Below are 20,201 nucleotides of genomic sequence, written 5' to 3'. Positions count from 1 at the left end.
TCTAATTTCCTAGTTGGAATGTATCTTTGGCTCAGCCTAGGTTATGTGCCTGTGCCCTGACTGCCAAGGGGAGATGGTAGATTTTCCTTCATTTACCATCAAGAAAATATGCAAAGAGGGTCAGCCCTGGTGGCCTAGTGGTTAATTTCAGTGCACTCTGCTTCAGAGGCACAGGTTCATTTCCCAGGTGCAGACCTACACTGCTCATCTGTTAGCAGCCATGCTGTGGCAGTGGCTCACATAAAAAAGAAGAAAAAAAAAAAAAGGAAGATTGGCAATGGATGTTAGCTGAGGGCGAGTCTTCCTCCATAAAAAAAGAGGGGCCAGCCCAGTGGCATAGTGGTTAAGTTCATGTGCTCCATTTCAGCAGCCCAGGGTTTGCAGGTTCAGATCCTGGGTGTGGACATATGCACAGTTCATCAAACCATGCTGTGGTGGCATCTCACATACAAAATAGAGGAAGATGGGCACAGATGTTAGCTCAGGGCCAATCTTCCTCAGCAAAAAAAATTTAAAAATACAAAGAAAATTTTTAAAAAAGAAAAGAAAACATGCAATGGGAAATATTCTCCACCTCCTACCCCTCAACAGAAGGAGAGTTGAATGATGGGCAGCCTAAATATATTCACATATAAAACTAATGAATACATCAATTATGTCTCTTGAGGAGATTTAACATCCAAATGCCAAAATTAAATGGACATCTAAAAGTACTAAGTGCCACAAAATAAACAAAAACATTTTTTAAGTCACAAAGAAAGTGGAATTTATTTAGTTTTATGATCATTTTTTAAAAAATAAAAATCAAGTTGCGTGTCTTCTTGTACTGATAAATTATAAACTGCCTAGCCCATACCTCCCCTCATATTATTTCTTCTTCTTCTCTCCCTATTTGCCCTTGCAATTTCCAACATAAGTACATTATATAAAGAGGTAGGTACTGGTCAATAAAAGTCACTAGGGGAAAAAAAATGTCAAAGTGGAGCAATGATTCCATTTACATTTTTTAATGACGTGGGTTGGCTCATATACTAACAGACAGATTGCGCTAGTTATGCTTGCTAAATAAAATACCTGAGATAATAATAAAAGATAGTATTTATTGAGTGTTGCTGAGTCAGATGCTTTGCATATATTATCTTGTTCAATCATCATGGCAACTTGGTTGAAATTATTATTACCATTTTCCAAAGAAGAAACTAAGGCTGAGAGAATGTAAGCGATTTTTGATGAAGGTTGTAAAACCAGGCAATGAGCAGAACTGAGATCTTAATACCCTGTCTGTGTAACCCAGAAAGTCCTTCTACCGTGCTACGCCTCCTCTGAGTATTAGCACAGTTGAGTAGATCTGAGTCACTGTTACTCTGATGGGCGTTGGCTTCCTGCACAGGCACATTCCTTCAGAGATAAAAGCATCGCTCTCACACGTTTCTTGGCGGAGAGAATGGGAATCTCCACTGCAGACTGAAACTGCAGATTTGCTTCAGGAAGTGGGGATTGGGAGAAAAGGGAAGAAGAGGGTCTTGAATTGCAAAAGTCAAGCACTGGCTGAACAAGACTGTCTGGAAAAGCAGTGCCCTGCGAGGATGTCCTGGCCAGTGAAATTGCTTTTGGCCAAAGTTGTCTTCTTCACGGAAGGTGGAAAGTAATGTTACCCCAGGATAACGCAACACAATTTGCCTTTATTTGATGGTTCCTTCTGCCTATGTGATGTTTCCCAGGCTTCTTTTTATACAAGCACTGGCCTTATAAGTGAAAAAGAAAAATTTGTTACACATTTTGTAAATCATGAACATTTTGCCTTGGCGTTGGATTAAAAAAAATGCTCAAACTGTGTTGCAATTAAACTGGAAGCACAAATAAATTCATGAAAATCAAAATGCATTCTCTTCCAAAACACCAAATGCATAAAAATGCCATAGATCTATAACACTTCACATATGGTACTAAAACCTTTCCCCCCCAGAGAAAATATATAAGTAGAAGCTTTGAATAAGATGGAAAAGGAACAAACTGAATATAAGATTAAAATGATGTGACTTTTCTCAGATGTTTTTAACCTATGAAGATTTATTTCTTCAATATCCAATAGCATAACCATGCCAGAAATCCATAAATTAATAAAAGAAAAAAATCACTAATTATTTTGCCATTTCAGTAAATCAAGCGCATTAATTATTCCTTTTTCACATGAAGTCGTGGTTTATCTTTTTTCCCTTAACCCTGTGTCATAGACATTTCCTGTGAATATATAGTATTTTAAATTACAATTTTATTTGTTGCATCAAATTCAGTTGAAGGGATATGGCACAATTTATTTAACCAGTTTCTTATTTGGGGATTTTAAAGTTGTTTCTAATTTTTCACAATTATGGAAGACACTGCCATAAATTTAGTTTTGCATTTAGTTTCCTCCACTCCTACCCTTTTAGGGAACTAGTTCCTTAAAATAAATTTCCTGGAGTTGAGTCACTCTGTCTAATGAAATGAGCTATTTTGCTGTTCTTGGTAGATATTATAAAATTGCTTTCCAAAAAAGTTTTTATCAATTTACACTGCCACCAGCAGCGTTTTCATAAGCCATTTTTCACTACAAACTTAACAGCATAGGGCATTTTATGTATTTTAAATTGAAGTTCTTAAAGGAAGCTTTCTTGAGGTTGAAGTGTGGCTAAAAACTCGCCATTTGGCTATTGTGTTAACTCGTAGAGACTGTGAAATCGTAGCAATAAAAATTGGAGATGTCAGAGGCCTTTTTAGTTTGATCTGTCCCTCTGTGGCAGGTGTTGGATTGTTACCCCCAGGCCAGTGCTTGGGAACAAAAATGAGTGGAATATATTTGTCAAATATGTCAGTCTGAGTTCCCGTAAGACTTGGCCACAAAATGTTGACAAAGCTGGAATACAAAGGCCTGGCTTTTCGCCTGCCATCTCCTGCAAATCTTGGGAGCCCATGAAAGGAAGGGCATCTCCTGGGTATGCTACAGAGCCTTCTGGGTTCCAGAACTTTGCTTGGACACCTGGAATTCAAATTTCCCCCACTGCTGAACTGGAATAAACAAATGTACCCCAGGGCCATCTTCTACTATTTCCTTCTCTGAATGTATTGTTTGTAATGTTGAAATGTATTCTGTTAGAATGTCATTGGACGTACAAATCGCCAGGGTATTCGAAATCACCTAGTCCAACCCCTTTATTTAAAGAGGAGGAAACTGAAGCCCAGTGAGTGGGGGCTTCTAATGCCTAGGTTTGCTCATTCCCAGGGTGGTGGTGGTACCCATTGCCTTCACATATTATTTTAGTGATGAAATGTCTTTTATAAAAGCTGTCCAAGGCTGTCTTGTTAAATTAATTTATTACTGGGATATTCCTCGTTATTGCTGATTGATCCTGGTATATCAGACAATAATTGCAAAACATGCTACTGAGAAATTATAGGCATTAATGTCAGGATTGTTTTGTAGTTCAGTTACAACAATAAGTAACATCTATTTAGTGCTCACTCTGTACCAGACTGTGTTCCAAGTACTTTTTATGATCTAATTCACTTACTCCAACAGTTTTTAAAAATACATTCTTTCATCATCTTCATTTTACAGAGAGCTAAACTGAAAGTGGTTTCTTAGATGGTATATTAAACAGTATATGCCAAGTTAAGCTTCAGTAACAAACAAACCCAGATCTCACGGACTTACAACAGTAGAGCTTTATTTCCCTCTCATGTTGCATGTAAATGATAGGTTAACGGCAGTTCTTTTCTCTGGGACCCACTCTGAAAGAGTAGCCCTTATCAGAAACTGTGTCCTGGCGGATGGAACATTGTGAAACTAAAACTCGCAAGGGCTCTTCAAGCTTGAGAAGGGGCACGTGCTACTTCCTCTCAGCTTCATTGACCAAAGCAAATAACATAGCCAAACCTGACGTAATGAGGCAGATAGTAAGATACTCCAGCAGGGAAGGTCCAGTGAATATATTAAACAAGTATAATCCACCATTGACAGTAACTTACTCCAGGGCCACATCGAGTAAATTTTGGAGGCAAGATTTGAACTCAGTGTGATACCAGAGCCAACACAATTATCTGCTTTACTCTCTCAATGACCAGATGCTGGGACACGTCCTTGGAACCCGGGTTAAACTTTAGAAGCTAGTCTTTAGCTTCCGTGAAAATGCGATTGGTAGTGTTAAGCATGCACTCATACTTTTTAGGCCAACTATTTCACAACATTCACTGAATCCCTCCTCTACTGGAGCACTAGCACATTACTAGTTTGCATGCCATTTCTTTCTGGGTGAAGGAGATCTCTACAGCCACTTAATGCTCTTAAACACAAAACTTTTTTAAAAACCTATTGATAATCTAGGTGGTCAGGGCCTCAGAGGATGGCAGGCCACCTCCCTGCCAATGCTGCTGTCCTTGATATGGAATCCTGCCGGGAGGCCACACAGCCTCTCAGTGCACCTCTAACACCTCCCACCCCAGGAAGGTTGTTCCGTTTGTGGACAGCTCTGACTGTTGGAAGGGGCTACCTTAGTTGAATCTCCCTTCCAAAGCTTTCATTCTTGGGGCTACATTTTAAGATAAATGTAATCCTTTAAAGTATATAAATGTATGCACACAAGCACTATGTATACAGTCATGAGTCACTTAACAACGAGGATACGTTCTGAGAAATGCGTCATTAGGTAATTTGTGGTTGTGCAAACATTATAAAATGTACTTACACAACCTTTCTACACACCTAGGCTATATGATACTAATCTTATGGGACCACTGTCTTATATGTTGTCTGTTGTTGACCTAAATGTTATTATACATATGTATGTATATATATGTATATACACATATATGAGATATATAAGCATATATATCTTTTATATATTATATTTTGTTTATATAATGTTTATACATTATATGTTTATATATATTTATATGTATTATGTCATATATATAAAATAATCTCTCTCTATATACATAAATATGTATCTCTCTCTCTCAGCTTTTTATTTTAATGCAGGGATTGTGACAGCCAGTTCTTATCTTGTCTAGCCTCAAAAGACCCAACTTCTTCCTAATATGATATGATTTTGCTTCTCAAAGCATCCCAATTGCCAGTATTGAAGGTACTCTGGTCTATTTTTAATGAAAAATGGGGTTTGTATAATGTTACTCTTTCCCCCCCTTTTATTTATACTACTGGAGTTATAACTCCCAAATAGGAATATATTTTACATTTAATAAGCTATCGTGATCTTTTCTATGATGAATTATATTTATTTAGCAATTTCCATTAATATAAACCAAGTTTGGTATTTAGAATACTCGGAAATGCTGAGAGGCAAGATAAGAATATCTGCAGATCCTTCAATACATCTTTCAGAAATTGTTACAGGAGAAAGAATACCTTACTCTTTTGATAAGTAAGATGGTTTTGCTTTCATACTTATTATTTACTTTAAACAACTGGTTGGTATTCAAGTATAGACTATATACAGTTTATTTCTCTTCAGTAAATGTTTGACAAATTCTCTTTATAAATTAGCTTTTGATTTGGGGGAGCTTTTGGTATGTAGACGAAATCAAGCCACTTTCAGAAATTGCTTGGGATGTTTCACAATCTTTGAAATAATTTACTTTACAGAAGCTCTGTAAGCTTTGGGGGGAAGGCCTATGTCTTTCTCATTCATCACCAACCCCTCAGTGGTTGGTATAATTTGTGGTACATAGTAGGAACTCGAAAAATATTTGCTGAGTTAAAAAAGAAATAGCAATGGTGACCATAGGGGAGTGGCCATATATTATGGTTCATTTTTCCCATAGCAGTTGGTCATGATCAGTAAATATAGTAAAATAATAGCACAGATTACTGTAATTTATCTAAAGGCAATGGTAGTAGAGTGAAGGAAAAGAGATTTGAGATCTAAGAGGTACAGACTGGTTAGATTTAGTGAATGATTGGAAGGTACAAAAGATTAGGGAAAGAGAAGAGTCTAGAATAACTTAAGAGTTTTTGGTTTGAGTGACTGGGAGTAGGTGGTTCATGGACTATTCAAAAACAGTCCATTCTTTGCTTTTGTAAATAAAGTTTTATTGGAATTCAGCCACACACTTTCATTTGCATCTTGTCTGTGGCTGCTTTCACACTATAATGGCAGAGTTGAGTAGTTGTGACAAAGACCATATGGCCTACAAAGACAAAAAATTATTGACTGCTTGAAAATTGACTATTGACTAACATTTAAAAAGGAATGTTGGCTGAATTTTGCTGTACAGAATACAATTTTTTTGGGGGTGTGGAGAGATATTGGGGTAGATAGCTTCCATTTATTAATATGCTGAGTTTGTGGTGCCTATAGAACATTCCATTGAAGATATTCAGCAAGAAGTTGTAGATACGAGCCTGGAAGTCTGGTGTGAAATTATGGCTGAACACACAGATTTAGTAGTTTGTGGTGAAGTTGTGGCTTTAGCAGCCATGTTGAAACAACATGGTGGCTAAGTATCTAAAATGAAGATGCTGTTGGTGAGTACAGTACTCACTGAGGTCTAGCTTAGGAGGTGAGTAAGCAGAGTTTGATTTCATCTTGATTTCAAGCGCATGAGAAGGACAGGATGTGGGGGCACATCAGCTTCCTCTTCCAGAATGTGGGGCAGGGGGCCCCCTGAACACAAGGCCCAGGCAGAATCCTCTAGCTAACATCATTCATTTGTTTCAGAGTGACCGACGCTGCTCCAGATCCTCATAAGAGGCCCCAGGCTAAAATCAGAAGTGCCCCTTCCAGCTTTAATATGCAATTTTGCCAGCCCAACCACAGAACATCTCATATTGGTTGATTAAGAGGAGGAAAAACTAAATGTTGGTTACAGTTCTAAAATGATGCCAGTCCTAGAGAAGTGCAGCTTTGCTGTAACCATCAGGGTTAAGCCTAACAAGGCAGCTCATGTACTTTCCAGGCTGTTTTCCAGCTGGTAAGTGAATATTTCTCTACTGCACGTGGTGCAGAGAGCTCAGCCCAGCTCAAGGACAGTTTGTTCCAACAGAGTTTTTAGGCCAGTTCCAACATGCCTTTGAATCCTCTTACTTCCGGAGTGATTCACTTCCATTTCCTCTTTTGCCAAGTAGGGGAAATAGCCATCCCTGTTTCTCATCCTTGGTAAATGTTGTAAGAAGAAATATTTTGAATGAGATGGAGAGTGTGGAGCCATATGGATAGTGAGCTCCTGGAGGGAAGACCCTGCAGCTTCTACAATGGTGACTGAGAAAGAGTAGACACTCAGGATGTTGAATGAGTGAGTCCACAAAGAATAATTTACTCCAAATGTTGTTGTATAGACTCTGTAATCTAGTGACCTGGACGATAGACATTGGCTGTCTGAAAGAAGCAAGATTATTGGTAACTGTGCTAAGATCTTCCCTCTTTTTTCCTTTTTCGTTAGCCACTGGTAATAATGAACTTTGTGCAGGAAGTTAATTTGATTTTCTAATTTTTTTGGTGGATTTACCTTCATAGATGGGAAACCTTGCTAATACCTCTGCATCTACTCCTATACACATTCTTGAGTTGTATTTCTGCAAATGTAGTTTTGGAGCATAAGTGTTTGAATTTTTTCAGGACCAACAGAGGTTATTATGCTAGATATTGCAATGCCCATTGAAAAATGGGTGGAACTAAAGGGGAGAAAAACACTTTAAACTACAATCAGATTTCTCCTCAAATCATGTTTTCTATTTTTTTTACCTCACTAGGAAATTCTTCGTTTTTATTTTTAACATTGAATTTTCATACTCCCTTTTTGAATTTCCTGTAATATGCCAGGGTGCGCCATATGTATATGAATGTCAGTATGTCACAGCGTGCATGTGTGTCTGTGCGCCCCTGCCTGGCTGGAGTAAACTTGTGGGTCTGTGTGCATGTGTGTATGTGTGCAGATGAGCGGGGGTGTATTTTCCTTGTGGATGTGTTGGTCTGATGGAAGGAGCTCTTAGATCCCACAAGAGCCACATGCCTATCGAGAGGGATCTTTGTTACATTTTTTAGCACATGCATTTGCAGAATTAAAGAGGGTAGGCACCACGGTAACCACAGAACCGTCCATGAACTATTCTGGGTCTCCCCAAAGACCTTTAATTTACTATTGTATTTAAAGACAATGCATGGCCTTGCATAGTTGTATCTGCAAATGCTCATCCTCTCAGTGGCTTGGAAGACGGACCATCACCTAGCCAGGATCCACTCAAAGGTTGAACCAGCATCCACAGAACCTTAGTTGAATAACACATTTCGCTGGAGAGTTTTTGTTGTCTGTTTGTTTTCCTCCTGGCTAACTCTTGGCCCAGACTCAAGATAAACTTTGCTGCCTTTCTGCCTGCTGTGCTTAATTTTCTGTGGTACCTAAAATGCTGGATTTGTAGCCTTTTTCGTTTGGCTGAGGTCTGGCTTCTCCTTTCCAATTCAACGTTCAAGTTTCCTCTGTGTGCAGGACTCAGAAATGTTTCACTTAAGAGTTTAAGTTTCATGATTTTAATTATTCACATCATCTAAACTTGGCTTTGAAATCAACCATATCAGGCATGACAATTCACCCAAGAGTCTGAAATGGAATAAAGAAAGCAGAGATGAGGCGACATCTGGTGCCAAACCACCCCAGTGAGGTGCCCATATGTTTATGAAGGGGGCTGGAGAGGAGGAGGGGCCTTGAGAAGAGAAGAGAATGAACTTTTTGAAGCACAAAATACAATGAGATAAGTACTGGATTGGAGATACATTATCCACTTTACTATCCCAAGAATCCTTTTGCAAGTAGGGATTTCCCAAATTCTTTTTCTTTTCCTGCTCGCACCTCCACACATCTGTGCTCCAGGGTAGATGCTGTAGTTGCAGTGCACTGAATAAAAAAATGTTACTTAAACACTCTGGGTTACTTAGAAGGCTCTCTCTCTCTTATCCGGATGTTGTTGTCTCTCTCTTTCCCATTAACAAATACCACCCTGGTTTTACGAACTGAAGCTAAAAATTGCCAGCTCCTTTTTTTGACCGCCAGTATTTTATTGTTCAACTGTTTCCTGCCCGCTCTGTGTGAGTTCTTTCTATAAGGAAGCATCAGTCTAATATTTAGGATTCTACAACAGAACAGAAAGGTCCCATAAATATGTTGATATGAAGTTTCAGAGTGAAGAAGCTCCTCCTGTCCCTTATGGCCAAGATTTTGTCATTTTTGGAACTCTCCTTTAATGAAGTCATGTGCTGTGAAGCCAACAACAGTGGGATCTTTTGCATGAGAAAGTAGATGCCTGTAAAAATTATTTGTCTGATTATAAAGGTGTAAAAATATTGGAAAGAAGCTATGATAGAAAATAAAACTTATGCATAACCTAACCAACTCAAAATAACTCTACGAACATTTTGGTGTATTTCCTTTTTGTTGTTGTTTGTTTTTTCTTCTTTTCTTTCGACACATTTTTTAAAACGTTATATAACCGGTGTCTAGGACAAAACAACTCTTGAGATACAATCACAAAACAAAATTATTTGATCTCCTCCATTGTCTCTTTAATTAGAAGGCACAGTCCTTCCTCTGCCCTAAAAGGAAAGACTGAGCAGTCTCCTGACTCTTCTGATCACACCTAAGTGATAAGAGAACCGATGGTCCCTTTTCAACAACCTCAACTGAGAAATTGCAAATCCCAGTTCCTTATAGTAATCCAAACTTTGATTTAAAATTGTCTTTTCCACTTCCCCGGCCAGGCTGGCTGCCGCAGGAAAACCTGAAGAAGGCAAAGGGGATGTGGCTGGCTTTCACTCTGTTTTTGCTCTCCACCTCCACTTTTGTCCATTCCAGACCCCTCCAGGGGAAGAGCTAGAAGCTTCTTAGTGACTGGCACTGTCCAAGGCGGCCTTCCCACTCCCTGGACTGAGCAGATGCTAAAGTCAGTGCTCTCATTGACCGTCAATGTGTTCATCAAGCCACGCTTGCCCGCACACCATACCTCCCCAAGAACTTTTATGTGCAGTTCTGCTGATGTTGGTGATGTGCTCTCCTTCTCTAGCTCGTGTTTACTCCTTCATCAGGTCCTAGTAATGCAGCACTACCTTCAGCTTCTCTCTAGTGGGGACTGTCTACCCTCCAGGGGTCCTGCTGGGTAGGACTCAAACCCCATACTAGTTCTCTCACTCTCTCGATAGTTGCTCCATGAGAAACACACATCCTTTGCTCCCGCAGGAGTGCTTGCCATCCAACACAACCATCTCTTCTTCACTCCCACCACCAGAAGAGCTGGCCAAGCTAGCTTTCTCCATCGAGATTTCCCACTGTGTGACTCCTAAATTCAAGAAACATATATCCAGTTTTGGGTGGTCCTGTTGAAACTCTTCTCAGAAGGTTTGAGATGAGTTTCAGACACTCCCCTCCCCCACCAACATACGCACACACACACACACAAACACTTTGTGGACACACATGGTGGGTACTCACACCATAGCAATAGTTCTCTTCAAAGAAATTCTTCCCTGATTCCTCTTTCTTAACTTTCAAAACTGGCCCTTTTCATTCTCTAGAGGTAGATGTAACCTTTTCATAACCATGTCTTTTAGAAATTTGCATCTTGATCTGGTACCTCACTTTGAAATGTCATATCTGTCGAATCATAGTGACAGCTGAAACTTAATGATTTAGCATTTATACAAGCTTTTATAAACCTTGTTTTCAAATAGTATTTATCTTGATAATGATCCTATGTCATTCTTTATTTTTGAAAATATGACTTTTAATGGTATTTTAGTACTAAAATTAGTTTCATTTGCTGCTGTTACAAATTATCCCAAACTTTATGACTTAAAGCAACACAAATTTATTATCTTGTAGTTCTGAGGTCAGAAGTCCTAAACCAGTCTCAGTGGGCTAGAATCAAAGCATTGGCAGGGCTGTGTTCCTTCTGAAACCTTTTAGGGGACACTCTGTTGCCTTGCCTTTTCCAGCTGCCTGTGTTCCTTGGCTTGTGGCCCTACATCGCTCCAACCTCTGTTTCTATCATCATATCGCTTCTCTCCCTCTGCTTCCATTGCCACACTGCCTGCTCTGAGTCTGATTCTCTTGCCTCCCTGTTATGACCCTTGTGATTACATTGTACTCACCCAGATAATCCAGGACAATCTCTCCATCTGGAGATCCTTAACCATATCTACAAATTCCCATTTGCCATGTAAGGTAACATATTCACAAGATTAGGACCTTGATGTTTTCTGGGGGGCAGAAAAAAACATTATACAGCCTACAAACTACTATATGTTTTGGATATTTCACAATTTAACTAATTTTACTTTCAATTCTTTATTCTAAATATTATAAACAGCGCTGGATTGAGTTTCCTTAGAAATGAAAACATGTTTATGAGTTTCTCTGATGGTTTCCTCAGTGTAAATTCCTAGAAGTGGAATTATTGGGTAAGAACATTTTTTATTTATCTTGCCAAATTCCCTTCCAGAAAGACTTTGTAAATTTGGAGTTTTTTTGTGCTTGAGGAAGATTAGCCCTGAGCTACCATCTGTGCCAATCTTCCTCTATTTTTGGGGGGGGGGGGGGTAGGTAGGACACTTCCACCGCATGGCTGGTGAGTGGAGTAGGTTTGTGCCCGAGATCCGAACCTGTGAACCTGGGCTGCTGAAGTGGATCCTGCGGAACTTTAACCACTCAGCCACCGGGCAGGGTCCAAGACCTTGTACATTTTTGACTCCACGAGCCATAAGGAGTCTACCCTCACCAGCACTCAGTGTTCTTCCAATTTCTCACTTTTTGATCAGTTTGATAGCTAAAAATGGTATCTTCTGAGTTTTTGATTACTAGCAGGATGAACATTTATTGTATGTTTATTAGCCAAATGCATTTCTTCCTTTATGAAATAGGTGTTCACTGCCTTTGGACATTTCTATACAGGTCACGTTGAGAATTGAGAGCATTAGACAGATGTGTCTGGTTTTGATTTTTTTTTTTTTTTTGGCTTAGCTGTGTGACCTTATGCAAATAATGTAACAACCCTTTGCCTCAGTGTTCTCACTTTGTAACACATAAATAATAACCCCAACTCCACAGTGTGAGGTTTAGATGAGATGATGGGTGCAGAATAACTAGACGAATGCTTGTACTTGTTGAGAATGGGCTGTTGTGCGGCTACTAGAATGATTATACTAGCAAGTTTTAGAGAAAAAGGATTTGTTAGATGTGTTTTTATATATTTTTAAAGAATATTAAAGCTTCATTGTTTATATTTGTTGAAAATGCTTTTCCAATTTCTGATTTCTCTTCTACTTTTGCATATACTTTGTGTAAAAATATCTCATATTTTGTGATCCTTGTGTTATTATTTGTGATTTACTTCATTTATTTTATATTTAGAAGTTGTGACCCATTTTCAAGATAATTTAAATATTTAGTGTTATTTTCACTTTTTAATAATTGTTTTCCTGGTTTTCACATAGATCTATAAAACGTATGGAATTTGAATTGGTGGATATGTGACATGAGGATCAAGTAAAAGTGTATTTCTCCCCATACTTTCAGCCACACTCCCCAATATCATTTGGTGAACATTATACCTTTTCTGCATTGAATTTTGCTGCTTCCATAGTTACCATATATTAAGTTCTACAATATTTTAAGATTGTTCTAGAACTTTCTGTTATGTTCTATTGATACAACTACCTAGTCTTATGACAATATGATCCTGTTTTAATGATTATAGTATTATACATGTTTGGGTGGGCAAACTCCCTCTCCTTTCTCTTTAAATTTGTTCTTAGCTCTTTTACTCATGTTTTCATACTCTTCTGAATAACTTTCAACCATTTTCCTAGTATAAAAACCCCACCTGTTACTTACTTACTTATTTATTTATTTATTTTTGATGAGAAAGATTGTTCCTGAGCTAACATCTATTGCCAATCTTCCTCTTTCTTTTATTTCTCCCCAAAGCCCCAGGACGTAGTTGCATATCCTAGTTGTAAGTCCTTCTAGTTCTTCTAAGTGGGACAACACCTCAGCATGGCTTGATCAGTGGTGTGTAGGTCTGCGCCCAGGATCCAAACAGGTAAACCCCAGGCCTATGGAGCAGAACGTGAGAACTTAACCACTCGGCCATGGGGCTGGCCCCCCACCTAATTATCTTGATATGCTTATATATTAATTTAGGAAGATCTGGCATCCTTGTTCATTCATGTCATCTGGGCACTTAAAATCTCTCCTGGTTTTGTAAACTTTTGTTTTAAGTCCCTATAAAACTCTCAAGTTTCATTTCCATAGATCACACAATTGTACTAAAGCTACCTACGAGTATATTTTTATGAGTATAATCAATTCTTTTCCACTATGTATTTTAAATGGATGTTGCTACTAGATAGAAAAGTTATTGATTTTTTCTTAATCTTATTTGGCTAATTTACTGAGCTCTCTTATTAGTCCCAATAGTTTTTTTCAGCTTTTCTTCCTTTAATTTTACACCATATAGTCAATCATTTAAAAAAAAAATAATTGTATGGCCTGGTGGCGTAGTGGTTGAGTTTGCATGCTCCGCTTCTTTGGCCAGAGATTTGTGAGTTTGGATTCCGGGAGTGGACCTGGCACTGTTCATCAAGCCATGCTTTGGCGACGTCCCACATACAGAAAGGAGGAGGATTGGCACAGATGCTAGATGAGCGACAACATTTCTCAAACAAAAAGAGGAGAATTGGCAATAGATGTTAGCTCAGGGCCAATCTTCCTAACCACAACAAAATGAATCATCATCCTCCTCCTCATAATAATTTTTTATATCCTTTCCCCCAGGATTCTTGCTTTATTTTGCTGATTCTTGCTTTATTGTATTGGCTTAGATGTCCAGAAAAATAATAAGTATTAATCTAACTAATGGGTATCCTTGTCCCGTTGTTTATATTGAATGTAATTCTTCTGATAATTCACCATGAATTAAGGCAAAGTAGGTTTTCTCCTCAAGGAGGTACTCAGAGATTTTTCTTTTCACCCCTTCTGAATATATTCATTAGAATTATCAGAAAAAAAAAATGCATGTTAGTAGTCCAGAGATATAACAGACACTTTTTACAAAACTGAGTGGCATTTTAGCGCAATGAAAAGAACATATGATTTGGAGTTAAGGGCTGTCAGGTTTGGAATGCTTGTTCTAGCACTACTGGGTAGACAATGTGCATAAATATCTACCGTTTTTATTTCTTTCTCTTTAAAATGTAGGCCATAACATTCCTTTCCAAGACTGTATTGGAGATTCAATAAGATATGGAAAAAATACCTAAGACAGTGCCTGGTAGACAGCAGGCACCGGAGATGGAAGACAGCCCGTCTGCATTACAGTAGTCCCCCTTGTTGTGGGGGATACGTTCCAAGACCCCCAGTGGACGCCTGAAACTGCAGGTAGTACTGAACCCTATATATACTGTGTTTTTTCCAGTACGTATATATTTGAGGTGCAACAGCAAAAGTATTTCTTTTCCTTCTTAGCAGTTTCACGGATAGAAGTTTTGTTCTTACTGTAGATCTCAGCATCCTCAACATGCGATTTTTTTCTTTCCTTATTAAGTTGGGAACTTTCAGTTTTTCACTTAAAGGAAGCACTTTATGGCTTCTCTTCGGCATATCCGAATTGTCACCATGACTACTCTTGCACTTTGGGGCCATTATTAAGTAAAATAAGGGTTACTTGAACACAAGCACTGCGATACTGCGACAGTCGATGTGATAACCGAGTTGGCTAACAAACAACTAACAGGCAGGTGGCGTATACAGTGTGGATATGCTGCACACAGGGATGATTCATGCCCCAAGAGGGACAGAGCAGGACAGCACAAGATTTCATTACGTTACTCAGAACGGCACACAATTGAAAACTTATGAATTGTTTATTTCTGGAATTTTCCATTTCATATTTTCAGACCACAGTTGACAGCAGGTTACCAAAACCGCAAAAAGTGAAACCTCAAATAAGGGGGCACTACTGAAGTTTTGTTCTGCAAAATGTGGGTTGGAAACCTGCATAATGAGTTTTCATAAGAAAGGCAAGACTTGCTGATGACCTCTGTGGACTTCAATTTCTTCCTCTATTTATATGCAAACTAAATAGTATGGTCTCTCCTAGTGGGGAAAACTCTGAAAATTCCATGCCTCTCTAATCACAGCCACTAGAGCTCCCATTTCTCAGATTCTCTTGCAAAGTGGATGTCAAGGCAGCTCTCTCCTCTGTAGGATTGCTACAGAAGGAAGAGAAGCCCCTGGAAGCCTGGCAGAAGCTGCATTTTCCTCCGTGGCCCCTCCTCCGGAGCTGCGCTGCGCTGCGTGTTGTTGCAGTTGTACTGTACTGTTCTACCGCATGGATTCATAGTTAACATTTTTCTTCCAGGCACATTCAAAACATTTGGCTTGCATCCTCCTTGAGCTGTTTTATAAGGGCAATAACCGAGGCCAGGGTGTGCTCTTGTCAGCAGGCAAAGCACGCAGCGGAGGCTGCCAAAGAGTTTCCTGCTCAGGGGCCACCCATCCTTGGCTGCAGGACACAAGGCTGGAGCTCATGGCAACTTGCACAGAGCGAGCGCCGGGACTTTCTGTTCTCAGGGCTCATGCTTTGGATTCCAGCCTTCAGCCCTGCTGCATTGATCAGTGGAGGCTGTTGTGTTTGTGCTTGTTTGGGACGAGCTCAGAACACATGTCACAGCAGTGGTTCAAGGCCTAGCTCTAAGGCTTGGAGCTGGGAGAATGCTCTTTAAAGACTAGCAAGCCGCTCTTCCCGCCTGTTAATGCAGGCACAGAGTTCCCACGGATCAGCTGCAGGGGAGAAAGGCATTCCCTTCATCCCACTCTCTGTGAATTAACTTCGGGAAGGACAGACAACACAGACGCCAAATGGAGGGTTCCAACACTGCTACCCCACCCTCTCTGAAGTCCACCTTGGCAGAAGCGGATCTCTTCTCATGTGTTATTTATTGCCAAAGACCGTGACCGGGAGAATCCGCAATAGATCCCTGAAGCTGTTTTTTCAGGATTTCCTTTGATTGGAAGCTCTTGGCTGTGCCTTCTGCAGCTGGCTCTGTCACAGAGCTGAGGGCTCAGAGTGTCCCCCAAGTGACAGCTGCCATGCCAGCACAAAGGAGGGTCTGGCTGTGAAAGTGCCTTGATGCTCTAAAGAACATACAAATGGACAGGGTATTGTTACTCCTTCACTCACCAGCAGGGAGGCAATGCGATGTCATGAGCAGAAGGAACACGGGCTCAAGCCCCAGAGACGCAAGTTGAAATGTCAGCTCTTCCACTGACCCACAGTGTGGGCTTGGTCTCAGTCTTCTCGTCTGTAAAATGGCAATGAAAAGATTTACCCCCAAACTTTCAGCCAAGAATCAATAAGACACGGCATGCAATGTTCAGCTCCTTTCCTCTAAATTCCAAACTTAGTCTGGAAATTTTAAAGCCGTTTAGATGACCCTAAATACTTTCTTTATCTTTTTCATTTATCCATTATTCATTCTGTCAGCATTCAATAAATAAGAAAGAATATTTCAGTGACTTTAACATTTTAGGTAATGCACAAAGTACTATGAATAAAGAAATACATATTCAAGACATGGCTTCATCCCTTATCTATCTCAAAGGTAAAAAAATGAAATGACAATAAAATATACAGGATGTTATGGTGGTGGAAGGTTCAGGAAGTAAGGAGTGCACCCAGACAGGATATTTACACCAATTGTGGAATGACCACAGGTCTTCCAGAAGAAGGGACATATAACCAGGTGGCGATGTTAGTATATAGAGGACAGCATAAAATATTCCCAGAACTTAGAGGCAGGGACCCTCTGAAATGTGGCAAAAGTGACTTGCCTTTAGAGGTGGACAGTTCATGGGCTGCTATGGGAAGAGTGAAAAATGTCAAGTCTCGTCACAGATGCAGGTTGTGATAGTCTGTAACTAAATTCATCCAGATCCTACTCAACAGGACTGCCTTATAGATTTCTGCCTCCCTATTCTACTTCTGTCAGACTGCTTCGACTTTTACTTCTCCTTCATTATTTTGTTAGTGCTTTCACCTATCCTTTTGGTTGAAAAAAAATAGTTTCAGGCTAAATAAAGACTTTGTAAACCATTGCAGCACACCATATTATCTAGAAAGAAATTTCTTGGAAAATGAGTTTCATTGCTGAGGACAAGGAGTGCATCGTGATTTACAAAATTTCCGCTTCTTCTGTGCCTTCCCCTGCATTATCTGAGGATACATTTTCTCCCGGGAGACCATGAGTTCCTTGAGAGTAGAGACTTTGGCTAGTCATCCTGTTACCCCAAGGACTTAGTGGAATACGGGGCAGACAGTTATTACTCATGTACTACTCAACACTGCCCCAAAAATGATCATTTTAATGTGCAAACTTGATTATACCACTTGCCCAATGCTACTTAATATTCATCAGTGAAAGCTTATTAAGGGTCAGGCATGAGCGTGGGGATGAGGAAGGAATATCAAACACAGCGTGAGAGGAATAAGAAGCAACGTCTCTGTTCCTTATGATGCAATTTGGAGTTTAACACCAAAGCAATTTACCAGACAGCCAAGGTGTGGAAGGAGTGTGCCAGAAACAGGTCTAGAGATGAATGATGGACAACAAATCTGAGTAGATCACAGACTTGAGCTTCTCTAGGTTCTGCTGTCCTGCTCCCAGGACTTACACATTTTCATCATAGTCTCCTGAAAAATATTGTGAGGGGATAAAGATGTTTGGATATTAATTCTTCCTTGTAGTAGATATTCCTTTTAAGGGATTCTCCTGGGGCCAGGACAACACCAGAATATCTACAACAATAACACCCTTTACTAGGGAAGACTCTCAGGAGCCCAGAATGACCAAACCAGATGGATAAGTGAAATTGTCGAGGTCGTATTTTACGGATGGGGAAACAAACTCAAAGAGAGGAAGTGAGGTGACCAAATTCTCACAGAGGTTATTGTCTGGGACCAGGGCCCAGATTCTCAGACTCCTTGCCCAGTGCTTTTTGTACTAAGATCATGTGTGGAAAGAGATCTTTTGTCTAATTCAAGCCTGAGAAGATGTGTTGAGGTTAATTTAATCTTTAATTAGGGAAGGAAAATAACATTTATTAAATTCCTACTGTATGCCAACCATGGTACCAAACGTTTTATGCACATCCTCATTGACCATCACAATACCATAGTACATACAATTTACCCAGTTTACAAATGAGTTACCTGAGACTTGGGAGACTGAGGCTTTCTACCTTCAAGGTCATTTAGGATCAATTCATTCCATGCTTTCACCTTGAATCAGAGTCTCATAGTTGTTCCCTTAGTGATAGGACAGGGGATAATGGGACTCTCTTCGTCTTACTGCCATTCTACTTCATGGCATCCCATAAAATAACCTCTGGCTCTCCAAAGTTTACAAATTGTGCATGGTGTCAAGCATAGCAATTGTCATTTAATCCTCTGGCTAATAGAATTCTGAGATTATACTGGGGAAAATACAATTAAATCTATTCTTGGGTAGATATTCACCTTGATATATAATTTCTCTGAATTTAAATTGAAGTATAGTTATCCATATATACTAATCTTAATTATTTCAAATTGAATCAAATAACCTATTCAAAAAGACCATTCCTTTTATAACTTATAATGGATACAATTTTTGCCAATCTTATTGCTTCACTGATCAACCTCATGAGAAAATTATCTACAAATTTACAGCACGTGTCTGTATGCTTATTTGTGTTGTGTGATCAATATTGTCCATCAAATTAAACTTTTAGTCTCAGAAGCCATGTGTATAGCATTTTGAAAATGAATTTTATGCATGATCGTTGTTTGTCAGTAGTGGATTTATTCACAGAAATGTCATATCTTATAAATAAGAAAGCTAGTCAGAACTGGATGAATATTGAGGAAATACAATAGCCTGGCTATGTCCAGTATCTGTGGGTATGAGGTGCTGGAGAGTGAGAGAGTAAATATGTACAGGACCATGTTTACGAAAAAAAGTAGCAAGTCAAATAGGAAAAATTTCTTCTGTGCTTGGTGGCCAAGGTGAGGTCAATATCAATATTGGCATTGGCACTGCCAAGTTCATGTTTTGCATGACGATAATTTAATCAAGATGTATTGGTGACAAAAGGCTTATCAAACATAGAATGTTTTATTACACAGTTTGGTTTGTTTGACAAAAGTGACACCCACCTTCCTTCACAAAGCTACTGCAAAATTCGCATCCGGCCTTGCAAAATTTTATGTTGACAGCAAGGACTACGAAGTACAAATTTATTGAACGTTTGACATGCCTATTACTCATCATTAAAAAAAAAAGAAAGAAAAGGTATTTCTTTTCTCAGGAAACAGGGATGTTTCTTTTTACCCCACAGAAGCAAAATGTGTAATAGAAATTATAATGTATAACCTGGGAGTTCAAACATACACATATTGAATCTGACAATATTTGTACGCTAAGAAAAGTTCAGATATTGTTCCCTTATTTTATTGTTTGGTAAATTAAGATCTAATGAATTTAAAATGCATATCAACATCTTCTATTACTTTAGGCAACTGTGATAGGGCAGCAGTCCAGTAGAGCCATCCGACATTACACTTGTAGTTCTAAGAAACCAGCTCAGCAGAACATTTTCTATGTGAATTTATCCTTTCATTATTTATTTGGTTTATTTATTCATTCAATTTCCGCCAAATTTCCAATTGGAGTTTTGTTATCCAAAAGCCTTTTGAAAAGAGGAAAAATTAGCAATTTTAACAAAATTCTATTCACAGGCAATTTCTATTTGGTGAGGACCAAATTGAGCAGAGTCTTTTGTTAGCGAAGACTAAAAAAAAGGAGAAAGAAAACAGATTACTGTCACTTTCAGAATAAGAGGAAGTGTACCTTTTCATAGATTGTAACAAAATTTTCCCAAGCAGTAAATAAAAATGGAAATTCATCCACCGCTTTATGTACACACACACATACAGGACACAGAACCATCAAACCACCTGTGAGACAAATTAGATGAGCAATGAAGTTCCTTCATGTATTATTCACAGAGCTTTCAAAGGTAGTGACTGGCCACAGGAAAGTGGAGGTCATTTGTAGTTCATTCCCAGGCCTTATAAATAGTGAAATATCCTGATTAAAAGAAACATACTTCCTAAATGAATT

The 20,201-nt window shown here is 39.1% G+C and overlaps 1 long non-coding RNA gene across 1 annotated transcript; it reads left to right on the top strand.

Moving 5' to 3' along the window:
* Positions 1-7,153: 7,153 nt before the first annotated feature.
* Positions 7,154-16,610, top strand: LOC138920772 (uncharacterized). Its single transcript, XR_011432543.1, has 3 exons — positions 7,154-7,290; positions 14,239-14,418; positions 14,937-16,610. It is a non-coding gene; the product is annotated as an uncharacterized lncRNA (long non-coding RNA).
* The last annotated feature ends 3,591 nt before the right edge of the window (positions 16,611-20,201 follow it).

This window comes from Equus caballus, chromosome 25 (genome assembly GCF_041296265.1).
Source record: "Equus caballus isolate H_3958 breed thoroughbred chromosome 25, TB-T2T, whole genome shotgun sequence".
In the NCBI taxonomy this organism is placed as follows: domain Eukaryota; kingdom Metazoa; phylum Chordata; class Mammalia; order Perissodactyla; family Equidae; genus Equus; species Equus caballus.
The sequence above is the reverse complement of the archived record's forward strand: the minus strand, read 5'-3'. Positions and strand labels throughout refer to the sequence as shown.